At 38.0% G+C, this 23,130-nt stretch overlaps 1 pseudogene; it reads left to right on the forward strand.

The window, feature by feature from the left end:
- Window positions 1–23,130, forward strand: part of LOC132152577 (partitioning defective 3 homolog B-like) — a 340,755-nt pseudogene that overhangs the window by 125,305 nt on the left and 192,320 nt on the right.

Below are 23,130 nucleotides of genomic sequence, written 5' to 3' on the forward strand. Positions count from 1 at the left end.
GCAGGCGGCTTTGTGTACTTCAAAACAGCCCGCCAACAATGGCACCAGGCTGGGTAATAAGGGCCCTGACAAAGCCTTATCTCTCCCAGAACTCCAGCTGTGAAGACGAGCGGTTAGCGCATGCGATAATGTTGTTGTTATGGTGTTCCCCTCTCTGGCTCGTCCAACACAATCCGAGGAAGTCAAACCCAGCCGGGACGCTGGCCTCTGCGCTCCTTAATCTCATATCCAGACCTCCTTGTTACTACCTGCATTACTTCCACAATAAACCTTTGATGTTGGTATCACTGGCACTCTGAAGTCTCTTGGCCCACGAGTCTTGGTTTTTCAGTCTCTGCCTATTTATGAGTAAATAAAGCCTCTTCCTGAACGACAAGGTTACGGACGTCAATCCAGACCCCTTAGTCTTTTACAGAGTCCACGTCTCAGTGGTTTTGCTTTACTCATGGACAAACTTCACTCTTAGCCTTTCTGCCTTCCATCGTAGCAATCGTAGAGATGTCTGTTTGTTTAAGAGGTTATGTGAGTGTCTGTGCTTTTACCCGTGTTGCCTTTAATGATGCCTCCGGTCTGCAAGGTGAATGGGCCTTTCCATATGCATGCGTGGGGTAAAAAGTGCACTTTAGCATGTGTGCAGTAAGCAGAGAGGTTTATCGTACGCCACATGTGTCTCTCGTAACTGCACATGTGGCTCTTGGAGACATCATTTTAAGAGGGGAAATGTATTCGGCTCCTAGTGAAGAGGTAATTGGGCCTGATGAAAGGCACTGGGTATTTGTTGATGCTCTATTTGGTGAAATTAAGTCCATACTGATGGCTTTGTTTAGTAACAGCCAGACAAAGTTTGCCAAATGGTGCATATGCACTACTACTGCTATGTTGATCACAATGATTTTTGCCATTGATGGATTTAAGCGACATTTTAAATATTGTTTCTTTTAATTCCATTCACAAATGTATCACACATATGAGAGCATTTAGAGATTTTGTTAATTATCTCTTGAATCAAGAATTTCTCAAATATCTTTTTTTTTCTTTACTCTTTCCGGTTTTTATTGTTGGAATGAGGATCATCTTTACCTGATCTGATGTCCTTCTTGTTCCTCTTCTGACTTCTCTGCACTACTGATTTATTCACCTTGAATCTGGTATAAAACACGTATTGGAAGCTTACACAACTGTAAAATTAAAGAAATTAAAAGAAATTGTACATTAAATGTTGAAATTAAAACCATTATTAGGTGGCAGCGAGTTAGTGTCTTAATAGGTCATTTGAATCGTTCATTTAGTCACTTTATCAGCCACTTAACGTTGGGTCATTTGATACAACCTTTTATATATATACATATATATATATTACCATGTATTACCAAGTCCTGTCTAGTACTAGCAGATGTTGAATAAGAGAACATGAGTAAAATATGACAGTGGAGCAGAATTAGGAATAAACGAGAGAGAAGGCTGTGAATGTGAGTGAGTTTGGGATATGCTGTGGATAATGGTGTGTACGAGTGTAATGGTGGTATGAGTCTATCCCACACCTTCCTCTACCATCTGCTGCTCTCTCTTAATGCATGTACAGGATGTACTACAAAGACATCTCACCATCAACACACACACGCACACACACACACACACACACACACACACACTTTAGTGTTCAATTCACCACCTGCTCACTGCTGAAAGGTGGTAGAGTGCTTCCCAAATGGAAGAATCATTTTAAAAACATGCTAGAGATGTAGAGCACAATGATATGAGCTCTCTCTTGCAAGATTATTTCCCCCCAATCAGAACCAGGCCTATGATCCACCCCCCCCCCCCCCAAAAAAGCCTCCATGGGTCTAAGTCATGTACTTTTGAGTGTTTTTACAGGATTTGATTATCAGCGACAGCGGATCGGCATTACAGAGGATCTGCTCAGGGCTAAACAAAAGCCCAACCAAGCTTTTACCGTGCTTTCACAGCAGTTTGTGGTTTGGACATGAGTTTGTTTGGTTGATGTGAAAGAGGTTTTCCAAACTAAGGTGCTCTTAAATTGGCGATCCGGAGTCCGGTGAACTATGGTTTGCAGTTGGTATTATCAGTTCATTCATCGTAAATCATGAAAGTGAACCCATCTGATGTCAGAATTTGCATCCTTGCCTGCTGCCTGCTCCACCCTTATTGCTTGTCTCTGAATAAATTGTCTTTTCAGAGCAGCTTGCATTTTCCAAAACTCTCGGAATATATCCACAAATACCTTGCCAAACATGATCAAGTAAACGTTACTTTTGTTGGCTAAAATTAGATCCTATTTTAGTATTAGTCAGAGCAAACTGACCAAAATGACGAAATGTGACATGACATTTTTTTTTAATTTAAAGGATATTTAAACTATTAAATACTTAGACAAAAGCTGAAAAAAAATAAATACAAAAAAAAATTAAATACATAATAATAATAATTGTGATGCCAGCCGGCATATGAAACATATGAAAACGATCCTTGTGGATAACCTGATCTCTTGAAATATCACGAGTTCACCATTTTAACACAATATTGTTGTCTATTCATTGTCTGTGTTTTAGATAGTATTTTAATGTTGTTACAGAAAGAGCATATTCACAATGTCATTTATTATTTATTTTTTTTGTATAGGGATGTTTGATATAACCGATTACTCTCATTTAGGACCCACGTAGGAGAGTTAATTAACCTGGAAGCATTGGCTTCGATTCCCAGACATTAATAACTATTATTAGATTATTTGCAACTGTCATATTTGCATCCTCAGTTTTTCTCTTTGAAATAACTTTTTGTTGTTGTATTTGTTTATATTGTCAAAATGCACATTGGCTTACTTCAGGCATCACTATGACCTCACTGGCTCAAGACGAGCCGATACCCATCTGGCCGTATGTCTCAGTAAGTTCATGTCTGACCAGTGCAGCTTGCTGACACTCCCTCACATTTGAAATCCTCCTTTTCCCTGAAGATCCCCAGCATACAGGCCGGCCTGTCGGCTCTTGGCTCTGTTTATCCAGTCTTTCGCAGTGCTTACAGACCTGCTGCAGCTAATGCCAGCCCAGCTGCACTCACTTATGTAGTTGGATTGTGTTTTGCATAATATCTAATACTGTGTCAATTATAAAGAGACATTAATAAGACTCAGGGTAATACAATATTTCTTATTTTTTTGGTTTGCGTGCAAATGACAGCACTATACTTCTTCCTGGTGGTTGATGAAATTAGTTTCAGTTGAACGTACATCTTTGTCGGATAGGAACAGAAATGCCCTCAGGCAAAGAAGACCACTGAAATTTTCTTGTACAGTGATATAGATGAATTTGTTGTTTGTGTGAGGAGAGTACACAATTTCCTAATTTTTTCTACCCTTAGACCCCAGAGGGTTAATAAAGCAATGTATCCCTATGTGCCATAATGCATTACAGAGATGAGATCATCCAGTATATATATATATATATATATATATATATATATATATATATATATATATATATAATACAGTAGCTGTAGGAAAGGTTGTTTTGAGAATACAGACCAAAGAAAATATTTTTATATTTAGATAGACCAAACATTTTTTTTTAGATGGAAGATGTGCTGAATTGACCAGATCCAGAACATTAGAATAATCCTCTTTTCTCTCTCTGAGTATTAAAGTGAGATAACCCATAGTGCACTGCACTTTATTGTTTACATTATATTATCCACCTATATATATATAGTTTATACTAGGCATATATAATTCCTATATATTATATAATGCACAATGAGGCCCGTCCACACCCACACAGTTGTCACGAAGGGCAAAATTAGCTATATAGACCAAAATAATTTTTTTGTACCAGGCTGTAAACCAGGGGCGTAGTCATCTTTTCAGAAGTGAGGGGGTAAGAAATTTTATATATTAAAATTTCTTTATAATATAAAGCATTACAATAGAACATTTCTGTAATCTATAGCCTACCAGTCAACAGTTTTTGAACAGTAAGATTTTTAAAGTTTTTAAAGAAGTCTCTTCTGCTCACCAAGCCTGCATTTATTTGATCTATAACTGCTGGACAATATCAAATAATATTATATATATATATTACAAACACTTATTTATCACATAATAAGGCAGAATAGTTTCTATACTGTAATAAATTTATGTCAATTAGCACTGTTTTGTTGATATACTGTATTTATCACCTGCTGGAGATGACTTGAAAAAACATATATTGTCGCATTTATTATATTAATGTCTTTGTGTTTCCAAAAGTTTCAGTTATTCTGTCAAAACAACTGTTTTCATACAGCGATAGCTGGACGCTGTTGCCCATATTAGGAGTTTCCTGTTATGACTTTCTGCGCGAGAGCGCGCTCCGGCTTCGAGAATGAATGAAACACACACACGAGTGTTTAGCGCTACGTGAAGTTCATCTCGCCTTGGGTCCGAATAAAATATCAGGTCATGCGCTAGGAGACTATCCTGTCTCTTTGAGTTTAAATCTATATTTATTCACACTAGCTCTTGAAAACCTCTATACGAACACACTTGACCGAGAAAGTGCGGGGGACGAATTTCCATGATATTAAAAGTGGGGGGACACGTCCCCCGCCTAATCTACGCCCCTGCTGTAAACATTTTTTTTTTTCTGCTGTAAAGTTGGGCTTTTTAAAATGGGGAGTCTATGGGACTGACTCCCTTTTGGGGCCAGCCTCCCAGGGGCGTTGCTAGGGTCTTGATACATTAGGCGCTTAGCCCAGACAGTAGAATATTAAAATCATAAAGAGTTTTTATGTGAAAGATTTGCTTTGTTGTGCATTAGAACCACACGAGGCATTTTAGTCATATTACAAAATAATTTATTGAGGCCAAACATAATATAACATTATAAACTGTGTCACTTCACCACATGACAGCAGCAAGCAGGCTCCTGTGCATTCATTGACATAAACATAAAAATCACTCGCGCCTGACGCACTATTCGCGTCCGGTGTGAACGCACCATAGTCACCTGACTTAAAGTTCAATGATAGGAATGAAACAATGAATGAGTTGTTGTTAATTCTCCATTTTCACTGTATGTTTCATTAAAAAAACGGCAGCAAAACAGCGATTAAAAGCCGTTTAGCTCGCGTCTCGCGAGATGAGAAAAGTGACATCGGTTGCTATAGGTAGCCTATCAGACAGAAAAGTTGATGCTAGCGATGTTAGGATTTCCTAACCTGAAATAAAAAGAATGAAGGAAGATATGATTCCTAAAGTTATTTAGTATTTGCTTCGGTAATACCAATTGGGGAAAATCCTATCTTAGACTCTTTCTGTAATACGGCCCCTGGTATTCTAGCTAGCTATCCATCTGAGGGGAATAACGTTAATTTACACATCGTGTTTCAATCGCCAAATCAGATGTATAGGCTACTTCATCTACATTCTTCACGAGAAACGGATTATGGCTCACAAAATGGATTAGTTATAGGCGAAATAGTAAGGTCCCACATACTTTATATATACAGTACATGTTGTTCTGCATTAATACCACAGTAAGTACAGGGCTAGGTACCTTAGACCAGGGTTTGCTAAAGAGCCTTCACCGACCTGAGCTTAATGATGAGGGAACGGCGCCAGTAGATAACTCTTCTTGCCTCCTTATTTTACTTTTTAAAAAGTGTCTAATGTCCATAGCCACCACCAGAAGCCACAAACAACAATGACAGTAAAGCCCAAAGCTCTTTCTCCTCAGGCGCGCACTCTAAGCTGTAACCATAGTAACTTTGATCTGCTTGAACACATTTTAATCGTCTTTAATACATGATTGATTCCGAAGGATAGATTAAAAGACCCGGTCATTTTTTTTAAATAAATACAAATTATTAAAATTATTATAATAATAATAATTATAATAATTATCAATAAATTAATTTTTTTGAGATCCGGGGCTATAAAAAAAACATCCGGGGCTGAAGCCCCGGATGCCCATGTCTAACGACGCGCCTGCAGCCTCCAGTGGCCAGTCGATGATTTCGGTTTTAGTCACTGACGTGTTGGTTTAAAGAGAGGGAGCGGAAGGCTGTTGCTTGGTTATAACCATGACCTGATGGTATGCACAGTTCGGCACAACGCCACCTAGTCGTCAGGAGATATGAAAGTAATAATAAAAATCATTGTCATCGTCATCATAGTAATTATTAAAATTATTAGTAGTAGTAGTGTTTGCAGTAGACCGGTATATTTTACCAGAGCTGATATATCGGCTGATATTTGGCGTTTTTTAATTATCAGCATTGGTTAATGTGTTGGACCTTTATTTTAACATAATTTCAGTGAGTTAGCATCAGACCAACAAATCTCCTTCATTAATTTACTGTCTATTTTTGTCACGGTTCATGAATCGGCTGTCACCAGCTGTCATTGATTCCACCTCCTTTATATGCCAGTAATTTCCCTCTCATGTTGTCAGATCGTTGTGGTTGTTCCCCGGTGTGTGTCCTGTCCTCGTGCCTCGTCAGCTCAGCTCTCCGTCTGGATTTCGTCAGTTCTTCATGTCGTCTGGATTTCGTCAGTTCTTCGTGTTGTCTGGATGTTCCACGGTTCCTGGGTTTTCTCTACACGCTCTTCACCACACCACCACCGGATCACCATCTTGTCCCTGCTTCAACCACCACCTGAGTGTTTGTCCCCGACCTGTGTCTTTGCTTCTGACTTTCATTAATTAAACTTTGTTTACTTGCATCTTGCATCCTCCAGTTATTTCATCACAATTTTTAACAGTTATGTCTAATAAATTGATTAATAAATTAAGGTTCTGTCTAATAAATTATTACCCTCAAAAAAGTCAGTATCTGTTCACTACTAGTTTATACATTATTCACTACAAGTTCACTGTTTACTGAGTCTAATTTCTAATCCAAGTCAAATCTTGTTTATGAGTCTTAATCAAGTCTCAAGGTAATTTTTAGTGATTTAAGTGCACCTTGAATCATGTGTTACTATGACTGGGAGTTATAAATCACAGCTACAAGCCCTCAGTAATGTTTGAACTAAATGTTTACTTTGTGTGTGTGTGTGTGTGTTTTTTTTTTTTTTTGGCAAGAACATCAAGAGAATCAATTCTGCTCTTGTTTAACATCGCATCATTGATTGTCAAGGATTGTCTCTCTCACTCCCTCTTTAACATTCTCTCTTTGTTCCTTCCTGTTACCAGACTCTGATGAAACACCTGTGTTTTTGTCTCTTCAGCGTGTTCAACACTAAAGAAGCTAAAGAGACCATTAAAGCTCAGTGTGTGTTTAATGCATTAATGGTCTGTAACACTCTCTCTCTCTCTGGCCTTGAGTCTTGATTTCCTGAGAACCTGTGGGCAAACCAAAGGGGGAAGTTTGAGCAGATCAATGACAGATAGAGTAAAAGTGAAGGACGATGGCTTTGCTACCACATTTCCTCTTCTTAATACCTCCTTCCCCCTTCCTTGTGTTAAATCAAGAGGAAATAGAACAAGCACAATGACCCTGAGGTTTCCTTTTGCTGTATTTTCCTCATTTCAAGGAGGTATAAATTATCCATTTGGCACAGTTACCCCATTATGCCTTGCATATTGTAGATGCACAAGTGTTGCAGTCTGCTAAACTTTAGAGAGCTGCCTACCAAGTCTGCATGTTAGACATTGCTGGTACATTCCAGATGAGAATGCTTTTCCAAAGAGTAGGAAACTGATGTAGTAATGGAACTGATTATTATTATTATTATTTTTAAAGCTGATATATTGGGTAACACTTATTAGAGCAGTGTTCCCTGTTATTAACACCAAATAAATGTTCCTGGTAGTTCATATCATAATGGGTAACATTTAGCATTATCATTAATTTTGCTAGAGGGGTCATTGTTAATGCAATTAATGTTTAAACTAAACTCATTTGGTACTGTGGGTGTAAAGCTGACTCTCAGACCTTAATGAGACACCTGAGCTCGTTTGTCTTTCACAAGTTTTGACACTTGTGGGGGCAGTCATGCAGAAACTTTCCACAAGAAAGACCTAACGGCTAATTTATTTGGAAAATAAAATCCAGAAAGGACGTTTAACAAAAGTGAGATTGAAATATCACCTAAGCTTGACAAGTGTGTACTATAACCCACAAGCAAAACACATTGTCATCTTTACAAGTCCTTTAAAGAGTGATGCAAAAAAGCCAATGGCAAAAACATAATTGCAAGTTTAAATCTATAAAGTGTTGGCAAAATGTTTGCAGTGTTTTTCTTGATGTTTTTTTTTTTTTTGCATGCATGCATGCATGTATTCTGTTGTCAATTCTGTTTTGTATTGGCAGACGTGATTGAATAAGAATGAGAAAGAGTGTTGCATTGTTTTGCAGAAGAGAGAAATACAAGCGCAGTTTCAGAAATCAACATCTTTCCGGTGTTTTCATATGATAGATAAAGTCATCAGATTTAAAATACTTACATATGCATGTTGTGTTTACACAAAGCAAATCTGCTCCAAATACCCCATGGTTGTAAAAATCTCTATCAGGGTGCAGTCACATTGACCACTGTTTTTGGTATTCATTTCAATAGGAATCCACACCATCTGGTAAAAGATTTGCATTTCCCAACAAGTTCAAGTTGGTTTCAAGTTGACCAACAGGAAGCAACTTGGTTTGAAAGTGACTTCTTTGTGATCTGTGCCTCATAAATTGCTACACTATTAACAATAGGAATTGGATCTTTTTTCTTGTGAAAGTTCTGCAAAAATGTTTTGCTTACCCAGCCGGCATTTCTAACGCATTCTCATCCCAAGGCGTCATATACTGACCCTTTTGACATTTCGTCAACATCCTACGCATATGTCACCCTCTAGCGTCAATATGAGACACAGATTATGGGTTAGGGTTAGGGTTAGACCGCTAGGAGGTGCCTTCTGGCCCATATTTATCTGCGTCTAATATTGACGCTAGAGGGTGCCATGTGCGTAGGATGTTGACGAAATGTCAAAAGGGTCAGTATATGACGCCTTGGGATGAGAACGGTCTGGCATTTCAATGTTGATTCACCGGTACCATGGTTGAATCAACATTGGATTATGTTTCGATTTTGCAAATTGGATCGATGTTGATATTGTTTCACCATTTTACCTTCAGCATGGGTGAATTAAGGTTGTTCTGTAGACGTTGGATTAACATTGAATTAGGTGTCAATTTTGCAAATTGAATAAACGTTGATAACGCAACGTTGTTTCACCGTCAAACATTCAACACAGGTGAATATTCTGTCCTAACATAGTCTGCATTTAGATCAAATCTGTACATTATAAAGGTTCAAATTACTGGCAGCAATTACTGGCACATCCTCAAAATTGTAAAACAGTATTTTTATTTTTGAAACATACTGTATAAAACAGATGCAAATAATCCCAAACTTTAGCTTGCAGTGTTTGTGCTTGTATTTATTGTTAAAAGCCTGTAGAAGAACAATCCAAATGCAATATTTAAAGGTTTGTGCACTTGCAAGAAAAACCTTTGTGCTTTTATGACTGAAACCAGTTAATCTTTTATTTTGGTGGAAAACTATAATTTCTGTGGAAACATTTTAAAACGTTTTACTGATGTTTCTCAAACAAGAGATGTGTACATTTGTGCAGTAAAAATGTGTTGGAAGAGGAACCTGCAACCAGGGGCCTCCAGAATGCATCTTTTTTTTTTTTTTACAGTGGGGAACTCGGAACGGGATTTCAACCGAGGGGGACCCTAAAATGTTAGAACCAACAACCTTGTGCATATAGCGTGGTTGTGCTTCAGGTGATCCTTGAAAGAGTCCCAGCTTTAGGTCCTTTCTGATGCTGTCCCCTCCAATCTCTCCCACTTGTGCACTTTATTTACTGTCCTGTATAAATGAAAACACACCAAAAATAAATCAATGTAAAATATATATGAACTTTGATAATGTGAAAAATCTTTAACTGAAAACTCAATACAAAACAAATCACATACAATATTTACACTTTACAGTTCAATAACAGTGGGTTGGAAACAAGGTGCACAACACTATTCATTAAACACTTATTGTATGTATTTAGATGAAAGTTTACAATGTTAACAAATTATTTATAAGCAGTTTTTTTTTTCAGAGCCCCAGTTACACTGTTTTAATCAGATTTTACATACAGGCGCTGTATTAAGCAGGACATCAATTACTGAATGAAAAGGCTTTCTGTTACCACATGTAAATGTCTAAAACATTTGTTTATTTGAGAAATATATCTAACCAACTTCATCTAACTGCAATAAAGACAGCAAACAATGTGCGAGAGATGCGGGAATCAGTGACTGCAATGCCCCGTTTTAACTCCTCCCTCGACTTCAAGTAGCAAATCTCGCCAATCGGTATTTGGTAAGTTCGTCTGTGATGCCCGACGCTTCTCCATTAATGGGGATGAGAATAGACAGGAACAGTCATCCTCTAACCATATTTTTGGCAGTTGTACAAGCGTCTGGGTGAACTCCATGCTAGTAGCAATAGTGCTTTACTATGCTGGCGGAAGTAAGAATACCCTGTTTCGCGTCAAAACGGAAGTTGCATGATGTCATGTGAAAGGGCCTATTCCTTGATGCAGATATCTGTTCCAAACCACCACTTTGGTTTGGCACAAGTTTCTTTTGAAAGGCGCATGCAACTGTTCTTTATTATTCAGCCAAGTGATGATATCTCAGATCATTATTTAGTTCTTTGCAAAATTCATATAGCCAAAATTGTAAATTCTACTTCTTGTTACAAGTATGGAAGAACCATCACTTCTAACACAAAAGACTGCTTTTTAAGTTATCTTCCTGATGTATCCAAATTCCTTAGCATATCCAAAACCTCAGAACAACTTGATGATGTAACAGAAACTATGGACTCTCTCTTTTCTAGCACTTTAAATAAAGTTGCTCCTTTACGCTTAAGGAAGGTTAAGGAAAACAGTTTGACACCATGGTATAATGAGCATACTCGCACCCTAAAGAGAGCAGCCCGAAAAATGGAGCGCAGCTGGAGGAAAACAAAACTAGAGGTATTTCGTATTGCTTGGCGGGAAAGTAACATATCCTACAGAAAAGCATTAAAAACTGCTAGATCCAATTACTTTTCTTCTTATTTAGAAGAAAACAAACATAACCCCAGGTATTTATTCAATACAGTGGCTAAATTAACGAAAAATAAAGCCTCAACAAGTGTTGACATTTCCCAACACCACAGCAGTAATGAGTTTATGAACTACTTTACTTCTAAAATCGATACTATTAGAGATAAAATTGCAACCATTCAGCCGTCAGCTACAGTATCACATCAGACAGTGCACTATAGACCCCCTGAGGAACAGTTCCACTCATTCTCTACCATAGGAGAGGAAGAATTGTATAAACTTGTTAAATCATCTAAACCAACAACATGTATGTTAGACCCTATACCATCTAAGCTCCTGAAAGATTCGCTTCCAGAAGTCATAGATCCTCTTCTGACTATTATTAATTCCTCATTGTCATTAGGACATGTCCCCAAAACCTTCAAACTGGCTGTTATTAAGCCTCTCATCCAAAAAACACAACTTGACCCCAAAGAACCAGTTAATTATAGACCAATCTCGAATCTCCCTTTTCTGTCCAAGATACTAGAAAAGGTGGTATCCACACAATTATATTCCTTCTTAGAGAAAAATATTATATGTGAGGATTTCCAGTCAGGATTTAGACCGTATCATAGTACTGAGACTGCTCTTCTTAGAGTTACAAATGATCTGCTCTTATCATCTGATCGTGGGTGTATCTCTCTATTAGTTTTATTGGATCTTAGTGCTGCGTTTGACACAATTGACCACAACATTCTTTTGCATAGACTTGAATACTTTGTTGGCATCAGTGGAAGTGCATTAGCATGGTTTAAATCGTACTTATATGACCGCCATCAGTTCGTAGCAGTGAATGAAGATGTATCCTATCGATCACAAGTGCAGTATGGAGTACCTCAAGGCTCAGTACTAGGGCCGCTACTCTTCACGCTTTATATGTTACCCTTGGGAGATATCATCAGGAAACATGGTGTTAGCTTTCACTGTTATGCTGATGATACTCAGCTCTATATTTCTTCGCAGCCCGGTGAAACACACCAATTTGAAAAACTAATGGATTGCATAGTCGATATAAAAAACTGGATGATGAGTAATTTCTTACTGCTAAATTCTGAAAAAACAGAGGTGTTAATTATAGGACCTAAAAACTCTGCTTGTAATAACCTAGAACACTGTCTAAGACTTGATGGTTGCTCTGTCAATTCTTCGTCATCAGTTAGGAACCTAGGTGTGCTACTTGATCGCAATCTTTCCTTATAAAAGCCACGTTTCTAGCATTTGTAAAACTGCATTTTTCCATCTCAAAAATATATCTAAATTACGGCCTATGCTCTCAATGTCAAATGCAGAAATGTTAATCCATGCATTTATGACCTCAAGGTTAGATTATTGTAATGCTTTATTGGGTGGTTGTTCTGCATGCTTAGTAAACAAACTACAGCTAGTCCAAAATGCAGCAGCAAGAGTTCTTACTAGAACCAGGAAGTATGACCATATTAGCCCGGTCCTGTCAACACTGCACTGGCTCCCTATCAAGCATCGCATAGATTTTAAAATATTGCTTATTACTTATAAAGCCCTGAATGGTTTAGCACCTCAGTATTTGAATGAGCTCCTTTTACATTATAATCCTCTACGTCTGCTACGTTCTCAAAACTCAGGCAATTTGATAATACCTAGAATATCAAAATCAACTGCAGGCGGCAGATCCTTTTCCTATTTGGCGCCCAAACTCTGGAATAACCTACCTAACATTGTTCGGGAGGCAGACACACTCTTGCAGTTTAAATCTAGATTAAAGACCCATCTCTTTAACCTGGCATACACATAACATACTAATATGCTTTTATTATCCAAATCCGTTAAAGGATTTTTAGGCTGCATTAATTAGGTAAACCGGAACCGGAAACACTTCCCATAACAACCTATGTACTTGCTACATCATTAGAAGAATGGCATCTACGCTAATATTTGTCTGTTTCTCTCTTGTTCCGAGGTCACCGTGGCCACCAGATCCAGTCTGTGTCCAGATCAGAGGGTCACTGCAGTCACCCGGATCCAGTACGTATCCAGACCAGATGGTGGATCAGCACCTAGAAAGGACCTCTACATCCCTGAAAGACAGCGGAGACCAGGACAACTAGAGCCCCAGATACAGATCCCCTGTAAAGACCTTGTCTCAGAGGAGCACCAGGACAAGACCACAGGAAACAGATGATTCTTCTGCACAATCTGACTTTGCTGCAGCCTGGAATTGAAATACTGGTTTCGTCTGGTCAGAGGAGAACTGGCCCCCCAACTGAGCCTGGTTTCTCCCAAGGTTTTTTTCTCCATTCTGTCACCGATGGAGTTTCGGTTCCTTGCCGCTGTCACCTCTGGCTTGCTTAGTTGGGGACACTTCATCTACAGCGATATCGTTGACTTGATTGCAAATAAATGCACAGACACTATTTAACTGAACAGAGATGACATAACTGAATCCAATGATGAACTGCCTTTAACTATCATTTTTGCATTATTGACACTGTTTTCCTAATGAATGTTGTTCAGTTGCTTTGACGCAATGTATTTTGTTTAAAGCGCTATATAAATAAAGGTGACATTGACATTGACATTGTTCTTAAACGCTTCCTGCAAAATCCCCAATGAGTATCAGAAAAATATCACTCCCCAGGTGGGTGAGTTATACATCACATGTAATTGACAGTTTTCCACAGAAGGTCTTTTTGTGGCGTGTGTTTGTTTGTAGGGGTGGCCTTACAAAGCTTTGTTCACTGTAGCCATTGTAAATCGCAGCTTTGTTCACTGTAGCCATTGTAAAGCGCTCACTCACTGAGACTTCAGTGGTCTGATGGGGATCTCCGATTCCCTGGAGAACCTCCCTGTTTCCTCTTCCTGTCCTCACCAAGCACACATACGGTGTCTCTGTCTCCCTGGAGCGCAATAATTCTGAGGGACCTGTCTGTTCACTCTCAAACAATAGAGACCGAAACCTAAATGTGTTTGTGAGTGACTGACACAGAAAGTGAAAGGTTATGAGAGACGGCATAATTTCCTGAATGAACAGCTGTGGATCTGCTCATCTTTAAGCCCTCAGAATGTCATTCGCTGCTGTACCTATACAACCCGAATTCCGGAAAAGTTGGGACGTTTTTTAAATTTTAATAAAATGAAAACTAAAAGACTTTCAAATCACATGAGCCAATATTTTATTCACAATAGAACATAGATAACATAGCAAATGTTTAAACTGAGAAAGTTTACAATTTTATGCACAAAATGAGCTCATTTCAATTTTGATTTCTGCTACAGGTCTCAAAATAGTTGGGACGGGGCATGTTTACCATGGTGTAGCATCTCCTTTTCTTTTCAAAACAGTTTGAAGACGTCTGGGCATTGAGGCTATGAATTTCTGGAGTTTTGCTGTTGGAATTTGGTCCCATTCTTGCCTTATATAGATTTCCAGCTGCTAAAGAGTTTGTGGTCGTCTTTGACGTATTTTTCGTTTAATGATGCGCCAAATGTTCTCTATAGGTGAAAGATCTGGACTGCAGGCAGGCCAGGTTAGCACCCGCACTCTTCTACGACGAAGCCATGCTGTTGTTATAGCTGCAGTATGTGGTTTTGCATTGTCCTGCTGAAATAAACAAGGCCTTCCCTGAAATAGACATTGTTTGGAGGGAAGCATATGTTGCTCTAAAACCTTTATATACCTTTCAGCATTCACAGAGCCTTCCAAAACATGCAAGCTGCCCATACCGTATGCACTTATGCACCCCCATACCATCAGAGATGCTGGCTTTTGAACTGAACGCTGATAACATGCTGGAAGGTCTCCCTCCTCTTTAGCCCGGAGGACACGGCGTCCGTGATTTCCAACAAGAATGTCAAATTTGGACTCGTCTGACCATAAAACACTATTCCACTTTGAAATAGTCCGTTTTAAATGAGCCTTGGCCCACAGGACACGACGGCGCTTCTGGACCATGTTCACATATGGCTTCCTTTTTGCATGATAGAGCTTTAGTTGGCATCTGCTGATGGCACGGCGGATTGTGTTTACCGACAGTGGTTTCTGAAAGTATTCCTGGGCCCATTTAGTAATGTCATTGTCACAATCATGCCGATGAGTGATGCAGTGTCGTCTGAGAGCCCGAAGACCACGGCCTTGTCCCTTACGCACAGAGATTTCTCCAGTTTTTCTGAATCTTTTAATGATGTTATGCACTGTAGATGATGAGATTTGCAAAGCCTTTGCAATTTGACGTTGAGGAACATTGTTTTTAAAGTTTTCCACAATTTTTTTACGCAGTCTTTCACAGATTGGAGAGCCTCTGCCCATCTTTACTTCTGAGAGACTCTGCTTCTCTAAGACAAAGCTTTTATAGCTAATCATGTTACAGACCTGATATCAATTAACTTAATTAATCACTAGATGTTCTCCCAGCTGAATCTTTTCAAAACTGCTTGCTTTTTTAGCCATTTGTTGCCCCCGTGCCAACTTTTTTGAGACCTGTAGCAGGCATTAAATTTTAAATGAGCTAATTAAGTGGATAAAAGTGTAAAATTTCTCAGTTTAAACATTTGCTATGTTATCTATGTTCTATTGTGAATAAAATATTGGCTCATGTGATTTGAAATTCCTTTAGTTTTCATTTTATTAAAATTTAAAAAACGTCCCAACTTTTCCGGAATTCGGGTTGTAGATGACGGTGATCCATCTGCTTCGGCTGATGTCATCATATGTCTTGTTAATATGCCTAAGACATATAGGTGGTGCTTATTAAAACACGTATGCCCTTTGTCAGAATTGCAGTTTGAATGACTTTGCTTGGCATAATGATTAAAACAATAACGCTTATTGGAGAATGGCTTGTGCTGGAGGCATATGTCTCACACAGGGGTACACGCTTTCTGATAAACCATTTATAGACTGGGAAAATGGCTGAAGGAAATGGAGTGTGGCATTTCGATTCAGGGCAGGGTCCTGGCAGGGGGCTCGACGGTGAAATATCACAACTGTTATCATATAGGAGCGCTGCTAGCTCTACACACAGCGGGCTTTAGTCCTCTGATTTCCCCAGCTGATAGACTAGCTTTGTCTTCATTCAGAACCTTATGGTATTTCATTTGGGTTTAGTTGCTCAAATACATCCGTAGATAAACAAATGGGATTATGGTGGATTCATGTCATTTGAAAATGGCTTTGGTACATGAATAAATAATTTTTATTATTATTTGTTGTTGTGTGTTTGAACAGCTTGGAAATGTACGAGTTACTTTATGGCGTTTGGGTCATCCACTCAGGGTTAAATTCCTTAAACCCCCCTCTTTTTCCTCTCTTCCCGGTGGCACATTGTCAGCTGTATTTTGCAGTCTTCACAGAACTTCTCAGAGTTGTTGAGTCGAGCATGTGTTTGTGAGTGCGTGACACTAATACTTTCAAAACCCGCAGTCCCAGAGTAGACAGGGAAAAACCAGGCCTTGCTGATCCACACATACTCCGTCTTAGATGGCCTTCTCAACCCTCTTCATCCTTTAATGATATGTCATAATATTTACAGTTCTCAAGGCTTCTGTCAGGTCTAGGCATTCTGTACACTGCTGGTTGTGCATCACGTCTCTATAAAATATATATTTTTATTTTTTATTGCTTTATTTTTATTAACTTTTTTGCTTTATTAGTTTTTTTTCTTCCATTGATTTCTCTTCATCCATCTTCAAGTACATTGATAATGTTAACCAAAATGTATTACAAATGTAGTGGTAACACTTTACAATAAGGTTCCATTAGTTAATGTTTGTTAATTTATTTTTTATTACAGTATTGATTGATCTTTGTTAATTTTAGTTAATGAAAATAGTCATTCATTGTTAGTTCATGTTAATTCACAGTGCATTACCTAATGTTAACTAGCAAACTTTAGATTTTAATAATGCATTAGTAAATGTTGCAATTGACATTAGCTAAGATTATTAAATGCTGTAGAAGTATTGGTCATGCTTAGTTTATGTTAAATCAAGTAGTTAACTAATGAACCTTATTGTAAAGTGTAAACAATGTACCTTTTTCTATCATCTCTCTTAATTAAACAGTGTTTTTGCTACTGTACCTTTAAGACTTTCATTTAATGTATCTATATTGTTAGTTTAGTTTTATTGGTATCGTATTTTACAGAGTTTCAAAGCAGCTTAACAGAAAATCACAATGTTTATGTGTTTGTTATCTTCATGCCTTGAGCATTTAGCAGATTAGTCATGATTAATTAATTTAGCTGAAAATTCGTCAATATTCATCAATAATCAAGCAGTTGAGTTTTACCATATATATATTGCTTTACGTACGTATATTGTATACTATATGCAGAATAAATTGGATGCACAATATAACTAACTTTACATTTATCACTGGACAAAAATATAGTTTATCTTGCGACAACATAACCAATCATATATAACAATCGTGAGTGTACTGTATGTATGCGGATAAAGTTGGATGTACTATATCCAACTTTAAATATATAATGCTGTGTAATAATGAAATGTATGCTTTGTGAGGATATAAACATTCACTTTAGAAATGGCAAGGATGCTACTGGATTTTTGAAAGTAAACAGCATATTATGACTACACATAATGCAGAGCTTTCAACTTAGTAGCTACACTCTGACCTAAAGGGTTAGTTCTCCCAATTTGCAAAATTATGTCATTAATAACATACCCTCATGTTGTTCCAAACCCGTTAGACCTCCGTTTATTTTTGGAACACAGTTTAAGATATTTTAGATTTAGTCCAAGAGCTCTCAGTACCTCCATTGAAGCTGTGTGTACAGTATACTTTCCATGTCCAGAAAGGTAATAAAAACATCTTCAAAGTAGTCCATGTGACATCAGAGGGTCAGGTAGAATTTTTTGAAGCATCGAAAATACATTTTGGTCCAAAAATAGCAAAAACTATGACTTTATTCAGCATTGTCTTCTCTTCCATGTCTGTTGTGAGAACAAAACAAAGCTGTTTGTCACATCCGGTTCGCGCACGAATCATTCGATGTAACCAGATCTTTTGAACCAGTTCACCAAATCGAACTGAATCGTTTGAAACGGTTCACGTCTCCAATATGCATTAATCCACAAATGACTTAAGCTGTTAACTTTTTTAATGTGGCTAACACTCCCTCTGAGTTAAAACAAACCAATATCCCGGAGTAATTCATTTACTCAAACAGTACACTGACTGAACTGCTGTGAAGAGAGAACTGAAGATGAACACCGAGCCGAGCCAGATAATGACAGCAGGATGGCTGAGATCTGTGCATCCTATAGTTGCTATAAATGGCCTTTTGGACTAGGAAACAAGCTTTGTTTCGTGACCATTAGAGTGTGATTACATGGTACATCAAACTATTATATATAAAAATAGCAAGTAAAATCCTGTTTTTAAAGAGAATGTACTATTGAACGTGCATCTAGGTGCTTAGAGAAAGAGTTGGGTGTTTCACTTGTAACATTAAAACACTGTTAGACACTTTGGCATCAACATCTCTCTCTCTCTCATTTTGTCTTTCTAGCAGACACTATGCCATTATATAGATAAAATAATTACTTCTTTTAGACCCTTTTAAACCCATTTTCTCCTTCATTTGCTCTCCTTCATTCTTCTTTGCAAAAGAAGCCTGTTCCCGTGGCGACATACAAATTATTTTTACCACACAGATATAATAATGTCCTTTTTTCCATCCCTTTTTATTAACATTCATTTTAAAACAAACTTTTGCTGAAGAGGTGTACAGGTAATTTTAGCATCATTATGGAAAGAGAACAGACAAAGAGAAAAGAAAAGAAATGGGGAAAAGCGGGGAGCTCAGTGTGTGGACTCCATAATGGAGAATGGATTATGTTTCTAAATGACCCCATTGCCATCACATGCAGAAAAGAGGCATGAAAAGGTTGAGCTATTCTCTGCTAAAATAGTGGGCTTTTTTATGTTCGAATGGAATGACCTGCCTTCTTCCTCATCCCATTCTCTTCCGTCATTGTTGTTTTCCCATCAGAAAAAGGAGCAGGCCCCCTTGCTGCTGTCTGAAGAAGGGAAGGAGCAGCTGATGTTTGAGGTCCATCTCAATGATTCGGGCTCAGCTGGGTTAGGGATCAGCCTGAAGGGTAATAAGTCCCGTGAGACTGGCGAGGTGCAGCTTTTAAGGTAACATATCACATTTACACACACACACACACACACACACTGTATATATGTTTACATATATATATAAAAAAAAAAAAAAATTCCAATAAAATCTTCTGTGAAATACTCATCCTCCAATAATCAATAATCAATAAATCCATCCCAACTTTCATTTCATTTTTAAAACAGGCATGACACTTGATCAAACATAAAACTTGTCATTTCATGTGGTAGCAGTTGTAGTTCATGAATTGCCTGTTCACGGTTTCAGACTTACCACCTTGCAGTCAACAGCACAGATCTTTAACCACTAAGCCATAACAAAAAACTGTACAGTTGCCCCAAATTTATTTGGACAAGAAGCCCAAAAAAATGTATGAATTTCATTACATACATAACAACCATCTGGTCCCAAATGTTTATTAACACTAAGCATTTTCCCCCATACTTTGATTAGGCATATTAGAATGATTTTTGAAGGATCATTTGATAATGAAGACTGAAGTAATAACTGCTGGAATAGAAGTGTGGCTCAAGTCCAAATATTTTTGGGGCGACTATAGCTTAAGAGGTCAGAGGAATGGCATCACTTGTAAAATAAAAGCCGTGATAAGATGTGTTAATAAGTAAAATATGTTTTTCAAATGTTTTTTTTTCATGACAGAGACACTCATGAAGATCTATTAGATGTCCTCGCAGGGTTAAACATGGCTTCAGGCTTGTGAGTTGAGTCTGTAGATAGGTCATGATCCCTGTTAACTGCTCTTGGCATGTGTTTTGGTTCCCTTAACCTCTAACCTCTGTCCCCTCCACTGAATGGGGTTTCATTTGACCCTAACAGACGGGTTCAGGACTGTCAGAAGGGTGCAGAGTGGAGCCCCTCTTAAGTATTTCTATAGGCTGGTCTTTCTGTCTGTACTAACCTGTTTTTTTTTTTTTGTTTTTTTTTTATTATTATTATTATTATTATTCCAGCCGCTCCTGTTCATTTCCAGTTTCAGATTTGGTCACTTGGTAGTGAAGAGAGATTGAGTGATTGTGCCCATTTTGTTAAATAACATTAATCTCGATTAGATGGATTTTTGCAGGTGTTCAAATGATTGGAAATCTGCACCAAAGGATAAGTGACATGATGTCTATGCATAAACGACTCAATGGGCTGCACAGATTTCCAGTCTTTGCTCAGCCAAGTGAAAATGTGCTTGTCGGACATGTGGTTTTGTGTGTGTACGTCTGCCCAAAGCATTCGCATTCATGAGTGTGAGTGTGTGAAGATAAGGGTTTGATTTGCACCTGACTGAAGCATCTCCTCGCTCTGCTTTGTCTGACCTTTTGGTTGGAAAAGCTGCTTTTGGGTTTCAGAGGTCGTGTAGCAAGAAAATAACTTCTTAAATGTCTATTGTTCTGAAGCTTCAGAGTCAGATAATTTTGTTGAGAGAGGGGTAGAGGGAGCCACGGCAAGGTGAATGAGTCCCAGCACAGTGGAACTCTGGGTAACACGTTTCTAATTCCTCATCCAGTCCCAAGTGAAAGAGTTCAGAAATGTTAGAGCGCTACACGTGTTAGCTTCAGCACATTAATGCTAATTAAAAACTCTCCAAGCCCATGTTAATAAGTTGGAAGCATCCCAAGTCTGTGGGTGGGATGCATCTTCTCCCTAGAGCCGAATTGGGAAGGCAAGAAGAGGCTGGGGTGAACAGCAGTGTCTACTTGCAAAATCATCATTAGCTTGCTCTTGCAAAACTGCCATGTTGCAGCAGTTATATAATGTACGGAACATGTCCTAGAGCGTTTTATCCTCTTGTCCTTCTGTTTATCAGCATCATTGATTTGGCCATGGACTTCATGGATTATAGCAGATAAATTGTTTTCAGATCTGGTTAGTTTTTAGGTTTATTATTATTATTATTATTATTATTAATCATTGACAAAAGCCTGAAATTTGCTAAAGTACAAAGTGAGTAGATGAATCAATGTATTGTATGCGTACAGTATAAACAAAGTATGACCATGCATTATTATAAATAGTTAGGAAGTTAAACAGTTGTTACATACTGTATGTAGTGAGTAGTTGTTGTTGTTCAGTTATATGTTAGCTTAGGTAAATATTTAAAAATATATATTTTTTTATGATGTGATTTAAGCAACCTTGTGGGCTTAAAACCTTTTTTAGCCAATATATATTCCCTAAACGCTTTTTACCTGCATGAATTGTCTCTGGTCTGGCATGAAAAACAGTGTGATCTGAATCAATACCCCATTTTCTGCTCTTTATTCACCACCATTAGTTTCATCTCCATTGTTTCTCAAAATAGCCATCAACTTTTCTGTTAGAATGTAAGCACGGTCCACAGGGATTTTAAACAGGACTGCTTTATACAGAGGCAGAAATGTCTCTGCAGTATTCAGAATAATGGTTGAGGATTTTGATTTAAGGATTTTGATTTTAAAGAAGTTTTGTTTTTAATGGCCAGTTCTTAAAAGATTACTTTTATTTTATTTTATCTCTTCACTACTTAATTGTTGGTTACAGTTGTGCTCCTGTCTTCTAAAATGTTGTCTTCCCAACTCTACCATTGATGTGCATTACAGACACATCATGCCCTATGCACTAAGAGTATAATAAGAAAAATAAACTAGGGATTCATTTCCTGTAAGGCTGAAAGTTTGTATAGACTATGTATGTTAAGTAATTCAGATCAAATTAATTGTAGGAGTTTAATACTTCATGTTAGAGGTTTAGAACAAAACCTAAGCAAAATGATCAAGGAGCCAATCAATCCAGTACTGCCTCTGTTAAATGATTATAGAAGTGGTGAAAGAATGTGAGACAGATGTACTCATTTTAAAATGGCACTGCAAACTGCAGACGGATTGTGTGATTTCACAGAATCAAGTTTGAGAATTAGATCATGGCTCTAATAAGGATCCCTAATTCTCTGTGACTCATGATGTCATGAGGACAGGACATCTTTTCACCCAAAGGCCTCGGTAATGAAAGCACATCTCCTTCATTTATATAGAACAAGATCAAAAAGTGAATGCTGCCAGGGCTTAGAGAGTTTGTGGGTGTGTGTTTTATTTCAGTGAACTGTAATTAACCGTGTGGCACTCTGTTACTGTCACGATCATTAGATGGAGTGCCCATGAACTTCAGTATAGGGCACTCAACTCAGGACCATTCCACCCATCAACCACCAGATGTCACTTGGACACTAGCACCTTTCATACTGTTGCACCACACCCGAACTACATTCCCCATGAGTCACTGCATCACAATCACCTTGCCACCCCTGCACTTCATTCATCAGCCAATTTCCTTGCCACACCTGCACCTCATTTACACACACATAAAAGCAGCACAATCACTCTCACTCACTACGAAGTCTTGTTAGCCTGTCTAACATTTCCGAGCTTTTCTCCCTGTGTTTGTCATTCCCGTGTTTGATCTTTGGACTGATTACTCCGACTCTGATTCTCTGCGGCCTGCCCCGATCTCTGCTTGTTTCTGGTTTTGACTCTGGTTATCCCTGACACACCTGACGCCATTCCTGATTTCTGCCTGTTTGACCATTCTTTAATAAAACGCTGCATTTGGATCCGAACGTCTCTGGCTCATTATTACAGTTAACTATATAGGCCATAACAGTTAGTAAATAAAAATCACATTCATTTTCTCCATAGAAAAATCATGATGTAAAGATGGTTTTTAATCGGTGGTAGGTATATCATGTATATAACATATTTTGTATAATCAATGACTTTAGGTCATTGTTTTTTTATTGTAGTGTCTTTTTAGTTTTCAGTTATATAATTTGCAATGTTTAATGGGATGAGATGAAAACTTCTATAAACAAGACCATT

The sequence above is a fragment of the Carassius carassius genome, chromosome 11 (assembly GCF_963082965.1).
Source record: "Carassius carassius chromosome 11, fCarCar2.1, whole genome shotgun sequence".
Classification (NCBI taxonomy): Eukaryota; Metazoa; Chordata; class Actinopteri; order Cypriniformes; family Cyprinidae; genus Carassius; species Carassius carassius.